General features: G+C 38.2%; 2 long non-coding RNA genes across 2 annotated transcripts in view; one reads left to right on the top strand and one right to left on the bottom strand.

Moving 5' to 3' along the window:
- Positions 1 to 8,699, top strand: part of LOC136872426 (uncharacterized) — a 43,018-nt gene extending 34,319 nt beyond the window's left edge. Inside the window, exon 3 of the long non-coding RNA XR_010859890.2 lies at positions 7,933 to 8,699. This is a non-coding gene — a long non-coding RNA (uncharacterized lncRNA). The remainder of the gene's footprint in view (positions 1 to 7,932) is intronic.
- Positions 8,700 to 8,762: 63 nt separating this feature from the next.
- The window catches only part of LOC136872425 (uncharacterized), a 55,344-nt gene continuing 38,195 nt past the window's right edge, over positions 8,763 to 25,911 (bottom strand). The window contains exon 3 of the long non-coding RNA XR_010859889.2: positions 8,763 to 8,899. This is a non-coding gene — a long non-coding RNA (uncharacterized lncRNA). The remainder of the gene's footprint in view (positions 8,900 to 25,911) is intronic.

Here is a 25,911-nt window from a genome sequence, read left to right as displayed (position 1 = left end):
GGAAAACAAAGGCATAAGTCTCAGAAAATTGACAGTATAGCAGATGGGATGCGAACACTTGAACATACTACAATCACTGCCAAACCTGGAAGCAGGAACGTTATCGCATCAGATAAGGGAGATAAGGATTTACGAAACAATGAGCAGGGAGACCCTATAATAATTATAGTTGTAAGATCTTAAGTGACTTGAAAATATTTAAATAATAATAATTAAAAAATTTAAATTGGTGAACCCGCATGAAGCTGGGTCATAAATCAACCCCGAATAATAGAATTAAGGTAATTAAAGATTTAAGACAATAGAAATAACTCCCTAGTTTAAAATACAGTGTGGTGATCATCCATACACAGTATAATAATAATAATACGAAGAATAAACCCACAGTATCTCCTGCCTGTCACAAGAGGCGACTAAAAGGGGTGAACAAAGGATGATGGAATTGGAACCATGAGTACCATTAACTGAGGAACACCGTGGGTCAATGTTAGTTGTGATTAGTACCATTATGTGAGGAACACAATGGGTCTGGGCATTCCTGTGAAAGTGCACACTGGTGTCCGTGTGTGAGGAGCTGCCATGCACCACGTTTGTGTTGGTCCCCCTGTATTCAGAACGGGTCTGCATTACATATTAGTACCATTATATTAGGAGCATCATGGGTCTGCGTTGTCTGTGGTTGGTACCACTATGTGAAGAACACCACGGGATTGTGCGTTGCCTGTGATTAGTACCACTATGTATGGATCACCATGGGTCTGCATTGCCTGCGAGTAGTTCATTTGTGAAGAATACCATGGGTCTGTGTTATCTGTGGGTGGTAGCATGAGATACACCGTGGGTCTACATTGCCTATGATTAGTACCACTATGAGAAACACCATGTGTATACGTGGCCTGTAATTAGTTCCACTACGCAAGGAACACCACAGGACCCATGATGTTCCTCACATAAGTGTGTTCCTCACTTACTGGGACTAATCATTAAATTCAAAGGGAAATTCTCCTTTGCTTGTGAGTAGTACCATTATGTGAGGAACATAATGGGTCTGTTCTGTGACAGGTGCCATTATGTGCGACATACCATGGGTCAACATTACCTGTGATTAGTACTACCATGGTTCTGCTTTACAAGTGATGGGGGCTGGTGGCCTGGATTTTGGATCCCTTTGGACAAGCATCATTTTAGACTTTTGTCAGTGGATAATAATAATAATAATAATAATAATAATAATAATGATCATCGTATGGCCTCAGCTACCGTGTGCAGACATTTCGATTTAACGCCATCTGGCTGTCTGGTTGTCAATTTCGACGTTCCGTTTTACTCTAGGTCCGCTAGATGGCAGGCAGAGTAAACCGGATCTCTCTTGGGCGTCTATGGCTGAGATTTAATTAATTTTGTCGGGTAAATACCAAATGTATCACCAGAGATCTTTTACATGCCGACATCGTACGACATGGAGTGTCGAATGGACTTCCTTCCGCCCTTCAAAAATCCGACTACCTCTGCTGGGTTTGAACCCGCCTTGGGATTCGGAGGCAGACACTCTACCACGGATCCACAGAAGCAGCTAGTGGATACATTTTAAAGTTTAGTTGTAGTTTCATTTTGCTTCACCTTGCACCATTACGGGATGATGACCTAAGCCGTTAGGCCCCTTTAAACAATCATCAATAACTGTATTAAGAAAGGAAATATTTAGTCTGAATAAATAATTTAAAAGGATATATTAAAAAAAAAATCTCACAATGAATGAGTCCATTATTGAAGGTTGCACTTAAAATGGCGCAGACATATTTGAAAATTTTCACAGCGTGTCCTTGACCTAATCGCCTAGTTAATGCAAGGTCTTGTTGAAAGAAATATTACATTTAGCTTAAGATTTCATGCAATGTACAATAAACCCAAAATATCAAAATACCGTATTATGTGGTGCAGTTCAGTCTTCACATCCTCTTAAATGTTGTATTAACAGGCACTCGCCTTGAAGGTATATCCAAGAGATACTATAACAACTTGCTTAATCAGTCAAGAAACACCAAATCTTAACACACAAATAACATATTTTCTGAAGAGAAGGATATCAAATGTTTTACAGTGGATGATAATTGCACCATTCCCACATAATCTTCATGGCTGTACACTAGGATTTCTCGCATACTCCAGAAATATGTCTGACCCTATGCTGACTACTCTTGCTTCTCTTCGCTCAGCAGTTACCGTCCAGACATCGGAACACTATACCAGGGTGGGGGTGGGGGGGAGAGAGTCCAGTAGTGTGTGGAGCTTGTTCAAGGTTGCCAGATTTAAAATTGATGTGGCACTGATATGATACAATTCCCCTTTGAATTTAATGAATGATTACAGCATAATTTCATTAAAATGTCGCTAGTTATGTGCACTATAATGCTTATAAGAGAGTTCACCCAGAAGTCTCACCTTACAATACAAATATCAATTTAATTCAAATCAACTAGTATATCCTTGTATCATGAACACTGTCAGCTATAACTTAAAATACCATTTAAAACTAAAACTATCACAAAACAGAAATGGGTAAAATTATATAAAGGCTAAAATATCAAGTCCTTGTTGTTTAAAAGTCTTTTAGTGACTGTAAAATAAGGCACAAACTTGGGCTCTTCTTAAAATAGATCATGTTGATTTAGATGTTATAATATAATTTTTTGAGTTTGGAGAAAATCTTGACTCGTGCTGTGTGGGACGTTGTGGAAATCGTACTCAAGAAGCAAGACGTGGATACCAACTTAAGCCAGCGATGATATGTTTTTGCTAGTTGCTTTACGTCGCACCGACACAGATAGGTCTTATGGCGACGATGGGACAGGGAAGGGCCGGGAGTGGGAAGGAAGCGGCCGTGGCCTTAATTAAGGTACAGCCCCAGCATTTGCCTGGTGTGAAAATGGGAAACCACGGAAAACCATCTTCAGGGCTGCCGATAGTGGGGTTCGAACCTACTATCTCCCGAATACTGGATACTGGCCGCACTTAAGCGACTGCAGCTATCGAGCTCGGTGTTTAATAATCTGGCTTGAGTATGATTTCAAACAATGTCCCACACAGCACAAGTCAAGATTTTCTCCAAACTCAAAAAATGGTATTATAATATCTAAATCAATATGATCTACTTTAAGAAGAGCTCAAGTTTATGCCTTATATCATTCACTGAAAGACTTAAGCAAAGACTAAATATTTTGGCGTTTACATCATTTTACCTATGTCTTGTTATTATTATTATTATTATTATTATTATTATTATTATTATTATTATTATTATTTTGTGTGGCCATTTCTAGCAGAGTGCAACCCTTGTAAGGCAGACCTTCCGATGAGGGTGGACGGCATCTGCTATGAGTAGATAACGGAGTGTTATTGTGGTGGAGGATAGTGTTATGTATGGTATGCGAGTTTCAGGGATGTTGGGGACAGCACAAATATCCAGTCTCCGAGGCAAGAGAATGAACCAATTAAGGTTAAAATCTCCGACCTGGCTGGGAATCGAACCCGGGACCCCTGTGACTAAAGACCAGCACGCTAACTATTTAGCCATGGAGCTGGAGATTTCTTGTTATGGGATACCTTTTCTCTTTTAGTCTTAAATGGTATTTAGGCAATAGCTGATGTCCACGATATAAGGACGAAACATGAAGTTTGACAAGTTTTCAGGAAAAATGTAAATTGTGAACTATGTGAAAACTGAATTTGTGCTGCTGGAAGTGGTAGCATATTGTGAAGGTATCACCATGTTTATGAATAAATTATCAATTCTGTGATACACATACCCATTTTTAGCCTAAATAGCACCAACATATCTTACTTTCGGCAATTCAAGTAAAATCACTGCAAAAGACCCATACTTCGAGCCAGAGGAATGATTCCCAAAGGATTTCTACAGTGGAGGGAAACACACAAATTGGGAAAACAAATTAAAGATCAGACTATAACAAGCATAATATTTTCAGAAGCAATAGTCAGAAATGGATGTCACAGTAATTGAAATTTTAAGAACCTATGGCTGAAACTTTATTATGATGTGACAGTATGCTTCTTTCGAAATGACTAAATATTGCTTTATATGATGAAACACCTGGCCTCTCTTTTGTCAGAATGACACTAGTCTTATTTGTCTTAGTGGAACAGCAAAATGTTATCGAGCGGTGACGGACTAGCTCGGGGGGGGAAAAGGAACCTTGCACCCTCACAGCTCTCTCATCTAATAAATGAAAGGAGATATCACCGAGAAGTGTTAACAGCGCGATCTACGGTAATTACAAATGTACGTGCCAATATGAAACTAGGTCATACAGTGATAACGATTTTATAACTAAATTACAATGTTAAGAATTTAATTTATATCTAAATCTCTAGACAATGCACGTGTGACTTTAGTGCTAATTAAATTCAATGAGCCTACAAGAATTCAGTATCTGAATTGGACCTGTATTTCTGACGACTAGCGGGGGAAAGTGAAATGAAAATCCGCAGCCTGTTTCCAGTCATCTGACCGGGTCAGGAATGGAATGAAGCCCCTATCTAGCAGCGAGGATAGGAATTGTGCCGGCTGCCGAAGCCTGTCGCACTCCTCTGGGGCAATGATTAATTAATGACAGATGAAATGAAATGATATTGGAGAGTATTGCTGGAATGAATTGACAGGGAAAACCGGAGTACCCGGAGAAAAACCTGTTCCGCCTCCGCTTTGTCCAGCACAAATCTCACATGGAGTGACCGAGATTCGAACCACGGAACCCATTAGTGAAAGGCCGGCGTGCTGCCGCCTGAGCCACGGAGGCTACAGTGGGGGGGAAGTGCTCTATTTTAATGAAGCAGTGTACATGTTAATTCTCCTTCTGATGTAAAACGTCGCTGCACATTCTCACCACATTTTTGGGATGTTGCTAAGAGACCTCATTCCGATCCTCACCGTCGCAGCGGGCAGTGAGGAGACCTGTTAGAATGCCAGACGGGAGCTTATAAAAGTGTGCCTGCTTCCACAACTCAATATAAACTACTTAACCAACAAACGTCGAATGTGATTCAAGTATTAGTAAGAAAGTATGTATCTTTCAGTAATATTGAAAGGAACTGTGCCTAGCATTATTACTAATTATTCTGTGCAAGTTTCAGGATATTATTCCGGAACTGTGGGCGTGAAGAGGACCTCTACGACCAGCATAATACAAGGATGGAGTTAGTCATCAGACCATCGCCAGCAGAGGAGAAATGCAGGGATATCCATTCTAAACTTGCCAATTTAGGAAGACTTCCCATAACTCAACCTGGAGCCTACAGTTTAAGTTAAGTCTTATACTAATTATCTGCTCTATGTAGGGGTTTATTTCTTATTCCTGTGGTGTGGTCTTGTAGCCTATCATTTGTTCGATTTCTGATATTTCTTCTCTTAATTACTCTCTAGATGAAATGTGGATCTTTATTTGGATATTTGAGTCCCATGGAATTACAGGTTTTCCTAACCAAGTGTTACATTCTCATGACAGCAATGGATCACTGAAAGTTTATCCGTGGGTTATAGTGATCATCCTTATACCTTTAAAGAATATTATGATATGTGTGAATAGATATGTCATATGAATCTAGTGTGGTAATATTTTCCATTTTCAATCAATATTTTGGTAATATTTGGAGATTACACTCATGCCTCATAGTGATTGAACTTAGTGTCATTGGGATTAATTCAAAGATCAGGTAATTGTTTAATTTTGGAGTACTTGAGTAAAAGGATACGATTAAGTGTGTTAGATTAATTCTTAGAGATCGATTTGACAAATTAAGGCTTATTTCTTGTGATATTTTGTGTTTTTTCCTGACCACGTGTGTTTTATGAGATTATATATATATATATATATATATATATATATATATATATATATATATATATAATGATAATGGATTACAATTGTCGACGTAAGTTTTTGAATTCATTATTAACGAGTGTGGTTATAGTCTTCAGATAATTGAATTTTGACATGTTTTTGGGCCGTGATATTAGATGATTCGACATTTGAATGTCAGTGGAGATAAATTGTAGTGTCTTCATGCACACTGGATCGTGGTCGCATTAGAAGTCTTTTAATAATAATAATAATAATAATAATAATAATAATGTCTGACAGGTGTACTCCTAAATCCTGAATTTGTGACTGTGAAAAGAAATTTATCCTGGTGTCATTTAACAAGACCGGGGAGTTGGCCGTGCGGTTAGAGGAGCGTGGCTGTGAGGTTGCGGGTTCGAATCACGTCAGCAGCCCTGAAGATGGTTTTTCGTGCTTTCCCATTTTCACACCAGGCAAACGCTGGGGCTGTACTTTAAGGCCACAGCCACTTCCAACTGCTAGGCATTTCCTATCCAATCGTCGCCCCATAAGGCCTATCTGTGTTGGTGCGACGTAAAAACCACTAGCAAAAAAAGAAAAATCATTTAATGAGAATTTGTTCGAAATTGTTCAGTGTATTTTTTGGCTATTTTTTTTTTTTTTTTGCTAGGGGCTTTACGTCGCACCGACACAGATAGGTCTTATGGCGACGATGGGATAGGAATGGCCTAGGAGTTGGAAGGAATCGGCCGTGGCCTTAACTAAGGTACAGCCCCAGCATTTGCCTGGTGTGTTTTGGCTATTTACCGAGGAATATTTGGATTATGATGGATTCTTTCATAACTGATAACTCAAACCTGCGTCAGTTCGATTTCAAGTGAATCAAAATCATAATCGCACAAACTCGGGACCACGCGTTAAATTTCATGTTCATCATTAGCATATCGAAGTTAACTTGATTGGTGAGTGAGAGTACCGATTCATTAATTGTAGATATTGTAGATAGCTCTTCTGTAGTATTCTTTGTAGTTAGACTGTAGAGTTGAGTTATATTTGTAGTTAAGGAAATATTTGATAGTGGTGATTTATTTCAGAAATGTGTTATGACATACAGGCAGATCAGTGATATATTATGTGTCTGATTATGATCTATGTTGCTGTCTATATTTCAGCATTGCTCAATTTTGATTTTGAAGAAGTGTTATTTATTTCAGTTTATTTGAAATGATCACTTAACGTTAGATGTTTAATTACGTAATGAATAAACTGATAATCATTCAGAACAGATATAATTGATGTCTCGATTTAATTTTGACTATTCTGAAAGCATATTCAAATAAAATAAAATTATAATAAATTTTATTTGTAACTTCCAATGATGTAATTTCAATCTAAATTTCATCACAAGAAAATTCAGTTTTGTGAATTTTTAAATATTTTATTGTTCAAATTTTAACTAAAATTTAATGTTTTTTCCAGATTTGCTCGAGAAATTTTACCTCGACAGCTTCGATGCTCAAGACATACATAACTGAATTGTTTAAAATCTTTTAAACAAAATTGTGATAATCAATTCTGTTAGAATAATTAGGGCTAATAATTTGCCTGTACCATCCCATTTGTTCAGATTTTTTGTTGTTTTGTTACTTCAAGAGCTTTAATAAAAGTAACATTAACATAGTGATCATATTCATAATCATAGTCAGGGTGACTAGAAATTTTTTTTCTTTTTTATGAATAAATTGTGTACAATTTCAAATGATACTGATATTTTTTTTTAAATTACTGAACCCATCATCCTGCCACTTGTCTACTATGGCCATAGATGTCCTTACTGAGCACCCCTGGGGTGTCTCTTGCTCTCAGATATCCCTAAATTGTTGCAATACATTCACTTCAATCACCTGTGTATTGTGTCTCATGGCAAGCATGTTTATCTGATTAAATTATTTAGAGACCTTGATATTTTCAAAATAAAATGATGGGATTAAGTTTATGGCCATATATTACATTTTTTAAGGTTGTTGTTTTTTCAGGAAATATCACTAAAATTCCAATGTTTTTCCCTTTTCAGTTTTCCTTAGTGAGAGTGTGTTGCAGAGTGAACATGGGAAAACTGCTGTAATGCCACTTAACATGGGATGGGAAAGGAGAGCTTCAGTTGCTGACTGATGTCAAACCTGATGTTGGGCTCAAGATAGTGACTGGCAAAAACCTGGAGTTAATTTAACCAGCAAATGTTACATAAGGGTTCTAGTTTATATTACAAATTATTCCAATTCAGGAATATCAGTTTTGATTTTGTTCATCTTCAGGCTATAAATCAGAAAAACTTGCATACATTTCATGTTCCATACATCTAGTATTGCAAACTAATTCTTAGGAAGACCTTCAATTAAGTAGAAATGTATATTCCTGAATTGGTGCAAATTGTGATATAAATTAAATCTCACTCATCACATTAATTTTTTTAATCTGCTATTTAAAATTACAATATTATACAGGAACTTCAAAGCCATCTCATAAAATTTTGCTTATTAAATTTCTGTTAATGTTGAATGATTGATAACCTTGCAAGATCAATCAAGACCATGTGGTCTTGTATCTTACCAGCTGGATGATTGTTAAAACATGAACATTGTAGAATCTAAATTGACAATTACTGTAAGTTTTAGTACAAAATAAATAAATCAATGAAAATATACACTGTACTAAATTTTTCCCTGAAACCTGTTTTAAATTACTTAATATAAACATTGTTTTTAATAACTAGCTTTAAATGACTACCTTCCTGAAAGCTTGGGAAAAATAAAAAATGGGACTTAGTTTTTTTTTCTTTTCTTTCCTGACCTGTTTTCGAATTGAAAAAAAATTCTTGCATTTTGCAAATAAGATTACTACAAATAAGGAATATTTGCAATACTTTATTAAAAAATTGTACAATTTAAACAACAAAACCGCTTAAAAATATCACCTAAGTCCAACACCTTATTTCGAGTGTCCAGGTCCTGCGTCGAAATTTTCTTGCTTCTCGGAGTTTCCTGTTCAAGAAAAAAAGAAACAAACAAAATATTAATTTTGGATACAATTCATACAAAGGGAGGAGCAAAGACATGCGTATGCATGGAAGTCAAGACACTATTATCAAGACTTTCAGCATTTTCTACATCTTTCCTCCTCCACTTCTTTCAAAGAAAGGTATTAATATAATGACAAACACTTTATAAATATTTATCAAAATTAAGGATATACTTTAACGTCTCTGTCAAATAAGTCATTTTTATGATTCAAATGAGTTCCACCTATCCAATACACATTTACCATGGTAACTATAGCTTAAAACACCATGGCACTAGTTTAGAAATTTTTTGGAAGTAATCTTCAGCCATAAATCTTAAAAATTTACATATCAATGGCATGATGATATTCAATGAAGAACAACAAAATATGGTGATGATTTCAAATATATATTCCTGGTTTATAGTTTATGATCATAAAAATGCTGTCAAAAATTCTATATTAAAATTTGAGGATAACACATGTAGTTTGCATATGTCTATAGAGATGTGTTATATGATAGCTTATCACATAATGTGAAGGTGCCAAATACTTAATGGTTGGCTGGGGAACATCGAAGTACACGAGTTCAATCGACGTTTTTTAAAATGCAGACAACAATACTGATGATGCAGCTTGTTGTTTAAAGGTGCCTAACATCGAGGTCATCGGCCCAGACAACAATAAAGTAAGAAAAGTATCTGTAACTAAAACAAAAGAAAAAGAAGGCAATTATCGCCATGGGGAAGCCAAGTAAGTCGTATGAGACTCACCCCTATTTAATGCGTTGTCCAACATGTGTATCCTTATGACACCAACAATAACAAGCCTGATGATGGATGTGGATAGAAGGAGAAGTGGGAGGGGTAAGGCGTGGTTACACTATGGCGGAATTGACTGGTAAGGAAAGGTGGGAGAATGGAGGGGGTGTGACGTAGATGTGTTGTGATGGAAAAGATCTCTGTTTTTATGTGATTTTCATCTATCATTTTTAAAACAATATGATGTAATAAAATAAGGTGGTCATTTTCTATGAAATGCCTTCCAGAGCCATAATTTTTAGCAATGTTACATATAAGATCCAATTCATTTTTAAGATCTTTCTTGGACAACGGAAAGTAAAAGAAGCGATGTAGTACGTTGCTTTCTTACGAGATAAGGGATGTAACGAATCTAGTTGTATGGTGCCCATCACAACATATCTGTCACCCCCTCTCCATTCACCCACCCTTCTTCACCCATCAGTTCCACCACAGTGTAACCACGCCTTACCCCTCCCATTTCTCTTTCCCTATTCTCCTTCTATTCACGTCCATCATCAACCTTACTGTTTTTTGTGTCACATAAGGAAACACATGTTGGACAATGCCTTAAATGGGGGTGAGTCTCATATCACTAATTTTGCTTGCACATGTAGATAATGGCCTTTTTCTTTTTTTCTTTTAGTTACAGATACCTTTCTTGCGCTTTATTGTAGTCCCCATTGAACTGGACTCGTGTACTTTGATGTATCACAGTTAGATGTTCCCCAGTCGACCATTAAGTACACCTTCAAGAACACAAATAGCTTCAGTTTATAAGACAGGCTATCATATAACGCATCTCTAGACAATTTTGCTTTCATATGTCAAACTACACGTGTTATCTGCAAGTTTTAATACAGAATTATTGATGACATTCTTAACAGACTTTTATACATACATACATACATAATCATTATAGACTTGTCATGCCTTTCAGTGTTCAGTCTGCAAGCCTCTGTGAATTTACTAAACGTCGCCGCAATCCTCTTTATTGATGACATTCTTAACAGACTTTTATACATACATACATACATACATACATACATACATAATCATTATAGACTTGTCATGCCTTTCAGTGTTCAGTCTGCAAGCCTCTGTGAATTTACTAAACGTCGCCGCAATCCTCTATTTGCAACTAGTGCTGTGGCCTCATTTAGTTCTATACCTTAAATCGTTAGAAACTGAGTCTAACCATCGTCGTCTTGGTCTCCCTCTACTTTTCTTACCCTCCATAACAGAGTCCATTTTTCTCCTAGGTAACCTATCCTCCTCCATTCGCCTCACATGACTCCATCACCGAAGCCGGTTTATGCATACAGCTTCATCCAACGAGTTCATTCCTAACTTAGCCTTTATCTCCTCATTCCGAGTACCCTCCTGCCATTGTTTCACCTTTTTGTACCAGCAATTATTCTCGCTACTTTTATGTCTGTTACTTCTAACTTATGAATAAGATATCCAGAGCCCACCCAGCTTTCGCTCCTGCAAAGCAAAGTTGGTCTGAAAACAGACCGATGTAAAGATAGTTTCGTCCGAGAGATGACTTCCTTCTTACAGAATACTGTTGATCGCAACTGTGAACTAACTGCATTAGCTTTACTACATCTTGATTCAATCTCACTATATTACCATCCTGGGAGAACACACAACTTAAATACTTGAAATTATCTACCTGTTCCAGATTTGTATCACCAATATGACATTCAATTCTGTTGAATTTCTTACCTACTGACATCAATTTAGTCTTCGAAAGGCTAATTTTCATACCATACTCATTGCACCTGTTTTCAAGTTCCAAGATATTAGACTGCAGGCTTTTGGCACAATGTGCCATTAAGACCAAATCGTCAGCATAGGCCAGACTGCTTACTACATTTCCACCTAACTGAATCCCTCCCTGCAACTTTATACCTTTCAGCAGATGATCCATGTAAATTACAAACAGTAAAGATGAAAGGTTACAGCCTTGTTTAACCTCTGTAAGTACCCTGAACCAATAACTCATTCTACCATCAATTTCTCACTGAAGCCCAATTGCCAACATAAATGCCTTTGATTGATTTTAATAATCTACCTTTAATTCCATAGTCCCCCAATATGGCGAACATTTTTTTCCGCGGTACCCTGTCATATGCTTTCTCTACATCTACAAAACATAAACACAGCTGTCTATTCCTCTTGTAACATTTTTCAATTACCTGGCGCATACTGAAAATCTGATCCTGACAGCCCCTCTGTGGTCTGAAACCACACTTGTTTTCATCCAACTTCTTCTCAACCACTGATCGCACCCTCCCTTCCAGGATGCCAGTCAATACTTTGCCTGGTATACTAATCAATGAGATACCTCGACAGTTGTTGCAATCCTTTCTGTTCTCTTGCTTATAGATAGGTGCAATTACTGCTTTTGTCCAATCTGAAGGTACCTTACCAACACTCCATGCTAATCTTACTACTCTATGAAGCCATTTCATCCCTGCCTTCCCACTATACTATACATTTCAGGTCTAATTTCATCTATTCCTGCTGCTTTAAGACAATGGAGATTATTTACCATCCTTTCTACTTCCTCAACGTAATTTCACCAACATCATTTTCCTCCTTCCCATGAACTTGGCTGTTCTCAACACCACCAAGAAGATTTCTTTTTATGTCGAGAAGATATTCTAAATATTCCCTCCACCTCTCCAGTGATTCCCTGGGATCTATCTTGAGTTCACCTGAATTACCCAAAACACTGTTCATTTCCTTTTCCCCTCCCTTTCTTTTATTTATTACCAAAATCTTCCCACGACTTCTTTTTGGATTCAACAACTATTTGTTTTGCTCTGTTTATTTCATCTATGTACAATTTCCTGTCTGCATCAGCCCTTGTTTGGACCCATTTCTGATACGCCTTCTTTTTACGTTTACAAGCTGCTCTCACTTCATCATTCCACCAAGATGTTCGCTTTTTCCCATCTTTACACACAGTTGTTCCTAGGCATACCCTTGCTGTTTCTACTACAGCATCCCTGTATGCCACCCATTCTCTTTCTATATCCTCAACTTGCTTACTGTCCCCTGTTCGAAACTTCTCACTAATCATATCCATGTACTTCTTTCTAATTTCCTCGTCCTGGAGATTTTCTACCCTTATTCGTTTGCAGACAGATTTCACTTTCTCTATCCTAGGCCTAGAGATACTTAGTTCACTACAGATCAGATAGTGGTCTGTATCATCGAAAAATCCCCGGAAAACTTGTACATTCCTAACAAACTTCCTGAATTCGAAGTCAGTTAAGATATAGTCTATTACAGATCTGGTACCCCTAGCCTCCCATGTGTAGTGGTGAATAGCCTTATGCTTGAAGAATGTATTCGTAACTGCTAAACCCATACTAGCACAAAAGTCCAGCAAACGCTTCCCATTCCCATTAGCCTCCATATCTTCCCCACATTTACCAATCACCCTTTCGTATCCTTCAGTACTATTTCCAACTCAAGCACTGAAATCACACATTAGCACTATCCTGTCCTTGCTGTTGACCTTGACTACGATGTCACTCAATGCTTCATAAAACTTGCCAACTTCGTCCTCATCTGCACCCTCACATGGTGAATACACTGAGACAATTCTCATCCTAATTCCTCCAACTGCCAAATCTACCCACAACATTCACTCATTTACATGCCTAATTGCTGCATGCAATGGTGTTGCTGATAAACAGCCCTACCCCATATTCTGCCCTTCCATTTTTAACATCTGTTAAGTACGCTTTATAATCAATCTCCTATCTCTTCCTCGTTATCTCCCCTTACCCGAATATCACTTACTCCTAACCCATCCAGACGTATCCTCTTCGCTGACTCAGCCAGTTCTATTTTCTTTCTTCCATAAGCCCCATTAATACTGATAGCTCCCCATCGAATTCCATTTCATTCACCAAGTTGTTTCCAAGGAGTCCCTCGCCTGTCAAATGGGAGTGGAACTCCGTTACTCCCATAGGTCCGAGGCTTGCTTAAAATGTTCTGAGCTCGGAAAATTCACAAAGCAGGATGCTACCATACTTGCACAGAGTCCAAATGAGGATCTTTCCTCTAACGGGTTAGGGACTAACGGTGGATTGTATAGTTCTACCCGTCTGAGCACAAAGAGGGCCATGACTCAGAATATGTCTAAGATGCCCACTCGCGTTCCATAGCAACTGGTATCTTGACTCTCAGGACCACTTACTAGGCCACTCAGCCATGGCCCAGACTTTTATAATCATAAAATAAACTATAAACCAGGAATATGTATTTTTTAAACATCACCAGATTTTATTGTTTTTTGCTGTATATCATCATGTCATTGTCATGTCAATTTTTAAGATGACTTCCAAGAAAAGTCGAAACTAGTACCATGTTTTTTTAAAAACCAATAGTTACTATAATAAATGCGTATTGAATAGGTGGAACTCTTTCTTCATTTGAATTGTAATTATGTTCAACACGGACCACTATGAAAATGATAACTTATGACAGGTTATTTTTATGAAGGGAACATATTCTGATCTGGTGCAAGTGATATTTAACACAATAATTATTTCTGCAGAGCACAGAATATCAAGTGTATAACATGACAATATACCGTATGTACTCGTGTATTAGACCCCCCCCCCCCAAGGCTTTTTAAGACAAAGAAAATTAAAAAATAAATCTTGCATATGAGATCCGCCAACATAATTTCTCAGAGAAAAACAATGATTCCACTTCGAAGTGGGTGCAAGCCTTTCTGCAGCTCCGATGACATCACACAAATTTGTGAATAGTTTCGTCCCTACGACCCATGCAATGAAAACACGCATTAGTCATGTGGTACATCTGTGTTTTGCAATTAAGAAATATCCGCCTCCGTAGCGTAGGCCTACTGCAGCTATGATAACGTTGCACAAATAGATGAATAGTTTCGTGTCCAACTCGTGCATTGCAACCGTGCATCAGTCATGTATACTTCTGTGTTTTGCAGTTAAGAATGTCCACCAGGGTAATGGTTAGTACAATTAGCTGGCATTCTCGAGGGCCTGAGTTTGATTCCCAGTACCATACTGCCAGAAATTTAAGAATGGCAGGAAGGTTGATATGCGGTAAAAATGGTACATGCAGCTCCCTGTCATTGGGGAGCCACACCACCTCGGGATGAGGAAACAAGTTTAGTTAAGAAATATTCATGGTTGTTGCCATTATTATAGGAGGCAAGATCATTCATAAAGTGTTCATTTAATATCTTGTAACTCGGGCCAATATAGGTAATTTTTGGACAGAAGAAGGTTTAAAACATGATAAAAACAATCCAATCATAACGATTGTTTTACTCGCCAAGTAATAGTAATATCACGAACCTACTACACTGTCGTAGCAGGGGGAGAGGCGATACTTCCACGTGATAGTCCCAGGTGACGGATGGGGGGTCCTAACCGGCTTGCCGGCAGACTTGAGCGAAATATGCTACGACGGCGTAGTAGGTTCGTGGTAATATTATTATAATGCAATATATAAAGAACATACAAAAATAAAACAGCAATTCCAGTCCTTAACACACCACTGCAATTTGGCACCAAGTTTGCAGTATGAAAGAATATGATATAAATTCAGTTATGAGTTTCACATCTCCCTCTGAAAAAATTTCAGTGCTAGCAATTAAATAAGGAAACAATGCCTATTCACTAATCAACGCTCATGCACCTACAAATAATTACAACCAAAAAGACCCAGAAAAGGTGGAAGAATTCTGGGAACTTCTCGAAGAAACAGTAGCCCAAATTCCTAAACATCATGTCAAAATTTTGATGGTAGATTTCAATGTATAAATAGGCAAAGAAAAGAAGTACAAAGCCACAGTAGGACTCTACCCAGCCTATAAAAGAACCAATAAAAATGGAAAAAGATTAATCAACTTCTGTGAGACCTTTGATCTGAAACGAATGTCAACTGATTTTCTAGCACGCCCACAGAAGAAAACAACATGGAGGTCCCCGAACATCCATTCGGGAGAATTTCAGGTAGACCACGTGGCTATTACAAAGAGAAACCAAAAGGAGATCATGTATGTAAAAATCAAGAAGGGTATCATCAACTTTGATCACCACCTATCTCTAATCAAAGTGACGTTTCAAGATCTTCAGGAAATAGGCATCACAGATGATACTGTGTTAGATCTAAGTTCAGAAAATGAGTCGACAATCACAGATTTGTTTTGCTAGTGGTTTTACATCGCACCAACACAGATAGGTCTTATGGCAATGAAGGGATAGGAAAGGCCTAGGTGTTGGAAGGAAGCGGCCGTGGCCTTAATTAAGGTACAGCCCCAGCATTTGCCTGGTGTGAAAAGGGGAAAACACAGAAAACACTCTTCAGGGCTGCCGACAGTGGGGTTCGAACCCCCTATCTCCCAGATGCAAGCTCACGGCCGCGCGCACCCCTAACCGCACAGCCAACTCGCCCGGTAATGACCGCTTTAAACATCATCCATCATCCAAGCACTACCACCAACAAAATGTCATCAGAAGATCGCCAGAAAAGCCACAGCAAGAAGATGAAGAGATTTTGGGAGAAGAAAAAGGCAACGGCATCAGCTAAATAAGTTCAATCGCGCTTCTTAGTTGGGCATAACGAAGAAAGAAATAATAATAATAATAATAATAATAATAATAATAATAATAATAATAATAATAATAATAATAATGATGTTACTGATTTAATGTCCCCAATAACTACTTTTATGATTTTCGGAGACACCAAACAAAACATACTATGCGTTAATAACAAAATGGAGAAACGAACGTACAAAATTAAACATTATGATAATAAAACGCATTACTGCCACACCTGTAGATACGCATAAATGTGCCAAGCTATCCTGTTGTTTATTTTTATTCTTTCTGTTGTGGAACTCTTCTGGCACTATCCGAGCACTTGATAGCATGCCTAACCTAAACAATGCGGTCTCTCTTATCTCAATTAAAGCTGTTTAGGTAAATCCTGATAAGATAAATGTAGAGATCAAGCATGAAATATGCTTAAAAATAAAGGTCTGGCTTTCAACAGCCACAGTTATCCAAAGCATGCTTCCAGACACTATGTATTACATACAGAAGTAGGGTACAGCTAGTTATCAGCTGGTGGGTTGGCACACTTTCTACAGCATGGCCTTATTCGGAAAGGGTGTCTTCCGCTACACATACACCAATTGGGAATAACAGAGACTATCTCCAGAAACCATCTGCAAACAGATTCGCACTGTTTGCACTCTATATTCGGGAACAAACTATTTCAAAAAGACGGAATCTCGAATGCTCTCAATGGCAGTGCATGGCTGACGAGATGGTAGTGAAGATGACGTCATTTGGAATTGGACTTGGGTTGCTCAGCTCTCCAGATGGAGTAAGCTCCAGAGAGTCGTTCGAAGGAGTGGTTTGCTCCAAACATTACACGACTTGAAGAGCCTAGCTTCTCCCACTAACCCCCCGCCCCAACATTCACTCGCTCCTTTGACACGCTCCAAGCATTGTATCATTCTTCAGTCTTTCATTTACAAATGTGTGCACCTGTGCAACTGCTGCTAATGACATTGTGAAAATATACATACATCTGTGAGGGAAATGGGGAAATGATCAAAAATCTATTTTATTAACAAATGAATTCCGATGTATGTCCTTGAGAAGAATATTAGAATGATACAATTCCAATAAGAATAATATTTTTTCTTGTTAAATAAAATCCCTCAAGAACTACAAAGCAGCAGGAGAGAATCAATTGAAAGAATAACTATGGAAGAATCCAAATAAACAAACCCTTCAAAATTTACACACACATGTCATAGACATCTGGAATACTGAAAAAGTGCCTGAGGAATGGACTACAGCAATAATCTAGCCACTGCACAAAAAAGGTTATAGATCGGATCCCAGTAATTATCGGGGTATATCTCTGGTTGATGTTACTTATAAGATTTTATCTAAAATTATATATACAAGAATTCAGGAACAACTTGACCAGGAACTGGGAGAATATCAGGGAGGATGTCGACCAGGACGAAGCTGCCCCGATCAAATTATCAGTCTTAAATGGATCATGAAACACAGTAGAGTTCGGAACAAGAGATTAATCATCACTTTTGTTGATTTCAAAAAGCTTATGACAGTATACATTGTGAGCCACTACTGAAAGTCCTTAGAGAATTTGGTTTACATGAAAAAGTCATCAATCTTACTGGAATCACTCTTAAGAATACTAAGTCAAAAGTCAACTTTAGAGGTGAATTGTCCGAGCCAATTGAAATCCACACCGGACTTCGACAGGGAGATGGACTCTCGTCATTATTGTTTAACTGTGACCTGGAGAAAGTCATGCAAGACTGGGTTAAAAAAAGTCATTCAAACATCATGACAGGCAGAAATATTAAACTTAATTGCCTAGCATTCGCAGAGGATCGTGCATTACTAACAAGTAGGGTGGAAGAAGCTAAATTTCAAATTGAAGAACTCGAGAAAATTGCTGCAGACATCGGACTGCAAATCTTGTTTGAAAAGACTGAAATGATGCCGACCTTCAGATTTGAAACACCAGCCATTTACCTCAACAATGGCAAACAAATTAAGATTGTGAATAAGTTCAAATATCTTGGGGAAATTAAAACCTGGAACACAAAAGAGAAAACATCGATTGACAGCAGAACATCTAAACTGAAAACAGCACAGCGAATCACCTGGCCAACTTATAAAAAAAAATCTCACTCCATGCATGCTAAATTTTGACATTACAATACAACTGTAAAACAAGAAGCAACTTATGCTAGTGAAACATTCTTCAAGTGGAACACTAAATCAACACTGCAGAAGGTAGACAGAAGAATCATCAGGACAACCATCAATAAGGAACACCAAGTTGATGGCCAATGGAGATTATTACCTAATGAAGTGGTATATCGTGAAAGTGAATCAATAATAGATACTAACGTCAACAACTACAGAGGTATCTCTCTTCTTCCTATAGCATACAAAATTCTATCCAAAGCATTGCAGCGGAGGCTTGAAACACATCTAGATAAACAAATTGGTGAATACCAGGCAGAGTTCAGGAAAGGGCGTTCATGTGCTGAGCAGATTTATATTCTAAAATCACTTATAAAAATAAGATCTATGAGAAATCAGAAGAGGACAATCATAACCTTCGTTGATTTCAAAAAGGCATATGATTCCATAGATCGTGGAGTGCTCATGAACGTTCTACAGGAGTTTGGAGTGGATGAGAAATCTCTGGCCATAATTCGGCAATCTCTTACAAACACTTTTTCTCAAGTCAAATTTATGGGCGAACTCTCAAATCCATTTGAGATAAAAACGGGTTTGAGGCAAGGAGACAGCCTTTCTCCACTACTCTTTAATTGCATTTTAGAAAAAGTTATTAGGGAATGGAGGCTGAGAATGACTGAAAATGGAATGAAGAATGGGGTAAAGATAGGCTGTGGAAAAAATGCGATGATGTTGGATTGCCTTGCCTTCGCAGACGATGTCGTTCTTATTACAGACAACCGTCAAACAGCCAAGAAACAAGTCGAAGAACTACAAAATGTTGCAGTCAAAACAGGGTTAAGAATCTCTTTCGAGAAAACAGCATTCATGGATTCTATAAAAAAAGGCGACACGGACAGACTTGTTACATTGTATGGGGATATCCAGCGTGTGCAAAAATTTAAATACCTGGGAGAAATACTCACCCCCAATGGAGATGAAAAGGAGGGATTAAAGGAGAGGGTGAGAAGGATGGAGCTGGCATTCAGACTATGTCATGACACCTATAAGTCCAAGTCTCTCTCAATTCAGGCCAAGTTAAAACATTACTGCACAGTGGTTAGAACAGAGTGCCTTTATGGAGCAGAAACCTTGACGAGGATGGCTGACCCAGTCCTTGAAAAAAGAGAAAGAAGATTCTTGCGAAAAATCTTAGGCCCTAGAAAGTCGACGAGTGACCCAAACACATTCCGGTTAAGATCGAATTTGGAGCTCTACAAGACAGTAGAAAGAATCACGACTGTGATGAGAAAAAGGAGACTGACGTTTTATGGACATATCAAAAGAATGAACCCTGAGAGATTGACCAACAGGATACTTCTTCTGCAGGAAAGGTGGAAAAAACAACCGGGATGGCTTACACACGTGCACAATGACTTGGCAGAAATAGGTATCAAGGAGGAGGATATAAAAGAAAGGACATCATTTAGGAAGAAGGTTGCGGGATTGAGGGATGCGTCTGAAGAGCAACATGCAAAGCCACGGAACATCTCGGTGGAAGAACGAGCAAGAAGAAGTCAAAGACTCAAGAATCTTTGGCGAGAGTGTAAAGAGAAGGGTATCAGTCTGCGTGACAGAAGGAAGATTGTGTAAACGTGGCCCACAGGTGGCCGTATCGATTAATAATAATAAATAATAAACAATGCAGAAAAGGAGAATGGCCTTTTTTTGGTCATATATTCAGACTGCCAGAAACCCGACTAGTGAAGCAGTTATTTAGTTATTTCTGGAAAAATAAAACAAAGAACACTTAGTTCACAGAGATCATGAATGATTTAGAAAAATTAAATTTATCAATGCTCCATATTGAAGGCAGGAAAGAGAAGAGAATTCTAAGGAATAAACACTTGCGATTCAAGCTCATCACATTTGAACGAAGGAAGTACAGAATTACTGACAACCAAAGGGCAGCCAGGTCCGACAGGATGAAGCAGTTTTGGGAGCGGAAGAAGAAGAAGAAGAAGAAGAAGAAGAAAAAGAAGAAGCTGAAAAGCTGACTCTTCTTCTTTTATGACCACATAGGATCATTTTAGTCAGTCCGTCATTCAGGTCTCTTTGAAGGGACTGTTCGGGCTTTGCGGTCCTCCCAGTACTTCTTCGTGCCCTTTCCTCAGTTGAAAATATGTGTGTTGTTGGTTTGTTTTGTGTAAGGGTAAAGCGGAGGTTTGTGTTCTTGAGTTTTGTATTCAATTTTATCTTATTTGTGGTGTCTTCTGTTGTAAGGCCTATTTCCTTCAGATCCTCTCTTACTTCTCTGATCCAATTACATCCTGTTATGGTATTTTTTGAGACGAGATTGTGTTGTACTAGTTGTTTCAGAAGTCTTGAATCCTGCATCCTCATGATATGTCCAAATAATCCCAGTCTCCTCTTACGCACAGTATCTGTAATGGGTTCTAGCTCTTTGTACATAACTTTGTTAGGTATTAACCGCCACTGTCCATCTTTTTGGTATGTTTTGTTGATGCAGGTTCTTCCAATCCTCCTTTCAATTTTCTGAAGTCTGTCAGTCTTTGATTGTTTATTCAGGTAAAAAAGTGTTTCTGCTGCATATGTAGCAACCGGTTTTATAACTGTGTTGTAGTGTTTTATTTTTGTATTACTTGATAGACATTTCTTTTTGTAGATGTCCCATGTTAATTTTTGTGCTTTAGCTAATCTATTTGTTCTTGTTTGGATTGAGATTTTTTCATTTAGGTTATGTGTTATTACTTCTCCAAGATATTTAAATTGAGTTACTATTTTGATTTTATTACCATTTATGGTAACTTCTTTTAGCTGTGTTGGTTTTTGGGGCATAATTTCTGTTTTTTCAAATGATATTTTGAGGCCAATTTTATTTGCAATGTTTTGAAGTTCTGATATCTGGGTTTTTGCTTCTTTTATGTCCACTGCTAGTAATGCTAAATCGTTAGCAAAACCCAGGCAAATTGTTTTGATTTTTCGGCCAATCTTTATTTTGGGGGGACATTTCCTAAACCATTCCTTCATTACCATTTCTAGAGCACAATTAAATAATAGTGGTGAGAGCCCATCTCCCTGCCGTAATCCAGTTTTAATTTCAAATGTCTCTGATGTTTCACCCCTAAACTTCACTTTTGATTTGATGTTGGTGAGAGTCAATTTTATCATGTTTATTAATTTGGGGTGTAGTCCAAGGTGTCTTAAAATTTTAAACGCAGGTGTAGCAGGGGGAGAGGTGATATTCCCACGTGGCACGTCCCAGGTGGCGGATAGGGGGGTCCTAACCGGCTTGCCGGTGGACTTGGGGGAAATAAAATACCTCTCGTGGACCAAACACATACCCTCTGTGGGTGGGGGAGGCAGACGAAGAATTCACCCATGGTATCCCCTGCCTGTCATAAGAGGCGACTCAAAGGGGTGACCAAGGGATGATGTAATTAGAACCATGAAACTACTTGTAATTAGTACCATCACGCAGGGAACACCATGGGTTGCATTTACTTGCGCGTAGTACCACTATGTTAGGTACAGATTAGGTTTGTGATTAGAAGCGACAGTTTGTGAATCAGGATGTGGGTCCTACAGTACCTGTGATTCGTACCCCTATATGAGCGACACCATGGGATGAGTGACACCATGGTTCTGCCTTACCTATGCTCAGTTCCCACTATGTGAGGAATTCCACGGGATAGTACAGGTCCCTGTGGTTAGTTCACTTATGTGCGGAATGCCATAGGTCTGTGTAACATGTGCGCATTACACTACCTGTGAATAGTACCATAATGTGTGGAATACCGCGAGTCTCTGCTACTTTTGATTAGTACCGCAACATTACACATAGCATGGTTCTACTCTCCTAGTGATAAATACCATTATGCGGGGCTGATGACCTGGATTTTGGACCCGTTTTGACTATACACATAATCGATTCAGCATCGTGCTATAGAAACAGTCCCCTGGTCGGTAATACAATTGTTTTGTGCCAGCTTCTGTGCATATGAGGCACTGTGGGTCGGATCCACTGATTGTTTTAACTTCATATCCGTCCATCCATTCATTCTTCGTCCTCATGCTTTGAATTCTGGTCAGCGGAGGATTTTGGAATTTTAAGTTGTCATTTCATTTCGTACCATTAGGGGCCGATGACCTCGATGTTAGGCCCCTTTAAACAACAAACATCAATCATCAATCATAGTCCTTTATCAACTTAAGACTCATGATCTGATCAGGACAGCTCCTCCAGGGTCTGCAACCTCCTTGATATTCTCCTAGTTCTTTCTCAAGTTGTAAACTCTATTTAATACTATTATACTTTAATGTATATGACTGATTAATGTGCTCCAACGGGGGTGTAAACTAGGTGAACAAAAAATGTAAAGAATAACAATGACAAACAATATGTGTTGGTACGCTGTACCCTAGTTCACCAACTTGCGCCCTACACCACAGGTTACCTCTAACCTCCACCCCTTACTACAAACTTTGCTTATGACGTAGTTTATCAAATAGTCAATAGATAGCATTGCAATACAGTTCTTCTCAAAGAATATCTTTCTTGGAAACCCAACAAATCGTGAGAAACACATGCACAGGAAGAGATGGGGTATCAACATCTGTTAGCCAGATGTGTCATAAACCATTCATTAATAAATAAATTCTCATAATTCCAGTGTACATTGAGAAAATTTGTCCTTTCTCTTACGCTCTAATCTCAACAATTGCCTTGAACTACCCTGATCTACTGCAGCTAACTAGCGATGACATCAGAAAGATTAAGCAAGTTTGTGAGGTGCTCAGTTGCAATGAAAGCTTCTCCTGACCTAGGATCATCCGGAATTTCTTCTGAAGAGAGACGAGCGGGCGTAAATTTCTATGTCATTCTTTAATATTATTTTATACTGAAACGAATGGGTCAGAATTTTGAGTAGACAACATTATCTAATTTTTCCTACTTTGTTCATTGGCAACAATGATCATTGCAAATTGGAGTTTTTTGAATATTGGTGTGTGGTCAGTTTTGTCTATAGTGCTCAGTGAGAATAACTTATGGCTTTAAGGCAAAAGAAAAAGAGCGACATTTGGAACTTTTTTAAAGATTTAGGCGATGGGAAGGCAAAGAGCAATTTTTGTTCAGAAGAGATTTTGTATAAAAGTGGTAGTACATTTAATCTTGTGCACCATGTTCGAAATTTACATCCCACTATGTCATTATCTACAAAACGGCTTACGCCCGCTCGTCTCTCTTCAGAAGAAATTCCGGATGATCCTAGGTCAGGAGAAGCTTTCATTGCAACTTCTAATAAAGATGATTATGCAGTCAAGAACAATATTGGAGTCCGCAGTCTATCCGACATTAACTACTGACGGTTGGACTTCTACGAACGATTCCTACTTGTTCATGACGGCTCAGTTTATCAAAGGAGTTGAGTTGGTATCCATTCTATTGGAATGTTTCAAGTACGACAAGAAGCACACGGCTCAAAACTTAGCTGAGGATCTCATAAGAGTTGCTCATGAGTGGAAAGTGGAAACTAAACTCGTGTGTATTGTCAGCATAACGCTGCAAATATTGTGGTTGCAATACATCAAACGGGCTGGAGGCATATCCCATGTTTTGCCAATAATTTAAATTTAGTTGTGAAGTGTGGAGTCCACTGTGTTAAAGACGTCGCTACGAAAGTGAAGAAAATGTGCACTTTTTCAAACGCAGCTCACAAGCTGAAGACAAACTGCAAAAAGTGCAGGAACAGATGGGTGGGCCAATCTCGAGTATTAAACAGGATGTGGTAACAAGGTGGAAATCCACCTTCCTTGTGCTCGAGAGGATTATTGATGTCCAATGTGCTCTAATCTCAACAATTGCCTTGAACTACCCTGATCTACTGCAGCTAACTAGCGATGACATCGGAAAGATTAAGCAAGTTTGTGAGGTGCTCAGAGCCTTCAAACTGGTTACTGAAGAGATGAGCAATGAAAAACAAGTGACGGCCTCTAAATTGATTCTGCTGAGCCAGTCACTTAAACAATGGTGTATCTAGTTCATAAATAACTCTGTAATGTGTACAGAAGTCCAAAAGATACTGGAAGCTCTCATAGTAAGATTTAGAAATATCGAAAAGTATGCCATATTTTCAGAGGCAACAGCTGTAGACCCGCACTTTATATTACATGGTTTCGCAGATAAGAGTAGTTTTATAACTCCTGCAAACAAGGACTTATCCACTTCTGTGAAAGTCACGAACTTCCCGTCTGACTCCATGGCTAAATGGTTAGTGTGCTGGTCTTTGGTCACAGGGGTCTGGTGTTCCAATTCCCGGCAGGGCGGGAATTTTAACCATAACTGGTTAATTCCGCTGGCACAGGGGCTGGGTGTAGGTGTCGTCTTCATCATCACTTCATGCTCATCACAATGCATAGGTCGCCTATGGGCATCAAATCAAAAGACCTGCATCTGGTGAACCGAACATGTCCTTGGACACTCCCGGCACTAAAAGTCATACGCCATTTCATTACCAACTTCCCGTCAGCTCAGATGATGTTTCTCCTATTACCCTCTCTGAAAAGGAGTCCATTGTGTGGGGTGCCTCCACAGCTAAAGTTTCGAGTTTTGTCCGGAGTCCACACCCAAAATCAGCTGCGATAATTCAAGTGGAGGACGATTTCATCTCAAATCATACAGGCCAAGAGTGAATGTGTCACAACAATATTTCAGTTTGCTGAAAAAAATATCTGTTGATGTTCCACATGACATCTACCAAAAAAATAAAATATTTTCATTTTCTGTTGATTAGTTAGAGCATTACAGACCTATCTAAATGAGGGATTTGTGAAAATTTCTCAAAGGAACGGAAAATTTAAAAAACTGTAATTAGTAAACTAAATTCCATAGCAAACTGAAATTATTTTTAATAACACCCTGGTTCATAATACTATCAGACATGATTAACACATACACACTTCTGAGCTTTTTTTCCATCTTTAATTTTAAAAAACAAAATACAAAATTTTGTAACTTTAAGCAAATTTCAAAATTGTGTTTGAAAATATAAATAGTCATAGGATGTGAACTATCTTGAGAAATGATAACTTGGAAACTTGACTGTCAGCAATGACATTAATGCCGTAACTTCTTCAACTATCAAAATATTTTTTCATAAAAATGAGAGAATCTAAAAACCCCATCCTGAATATCCTAAAAATAGCATGGGATATTATTTGGTTCTTATACTTATGGAAGGTACAATGAGATTGGGGAATATTTATCTGTGCAAAATTTGAGAAATAAAGTTAGGCCTATCTACACTCAGGGTAAAAAAAATCCTGGATACTTAAATATTTAAAATGTTTGCCGATGCTAAGTAAATGTAATGCAAAATTGGTATTTGTGAGTATATTTTACAGTACTATAAGTGA

This window comes from Anabrus simplex, chromosome 4, assembly GCF_040414725.1.
Source record: "Anabrus simplex isolate iqAnaSimp1 chromosome 4, ASM4041472v1, whole genome shotgun sequence".
Taxonomy (NCBI): Eukaryota; Metazoa; Arthropoda; class Insecta; order Orthoptera; family Tettigoniidae; genus Anabrus; species Anabrus simplex.
Note: the sequence above shows the minus strand (reverse complement) of the source record. Positions and strands in the feature narration are given on the sequence as shown.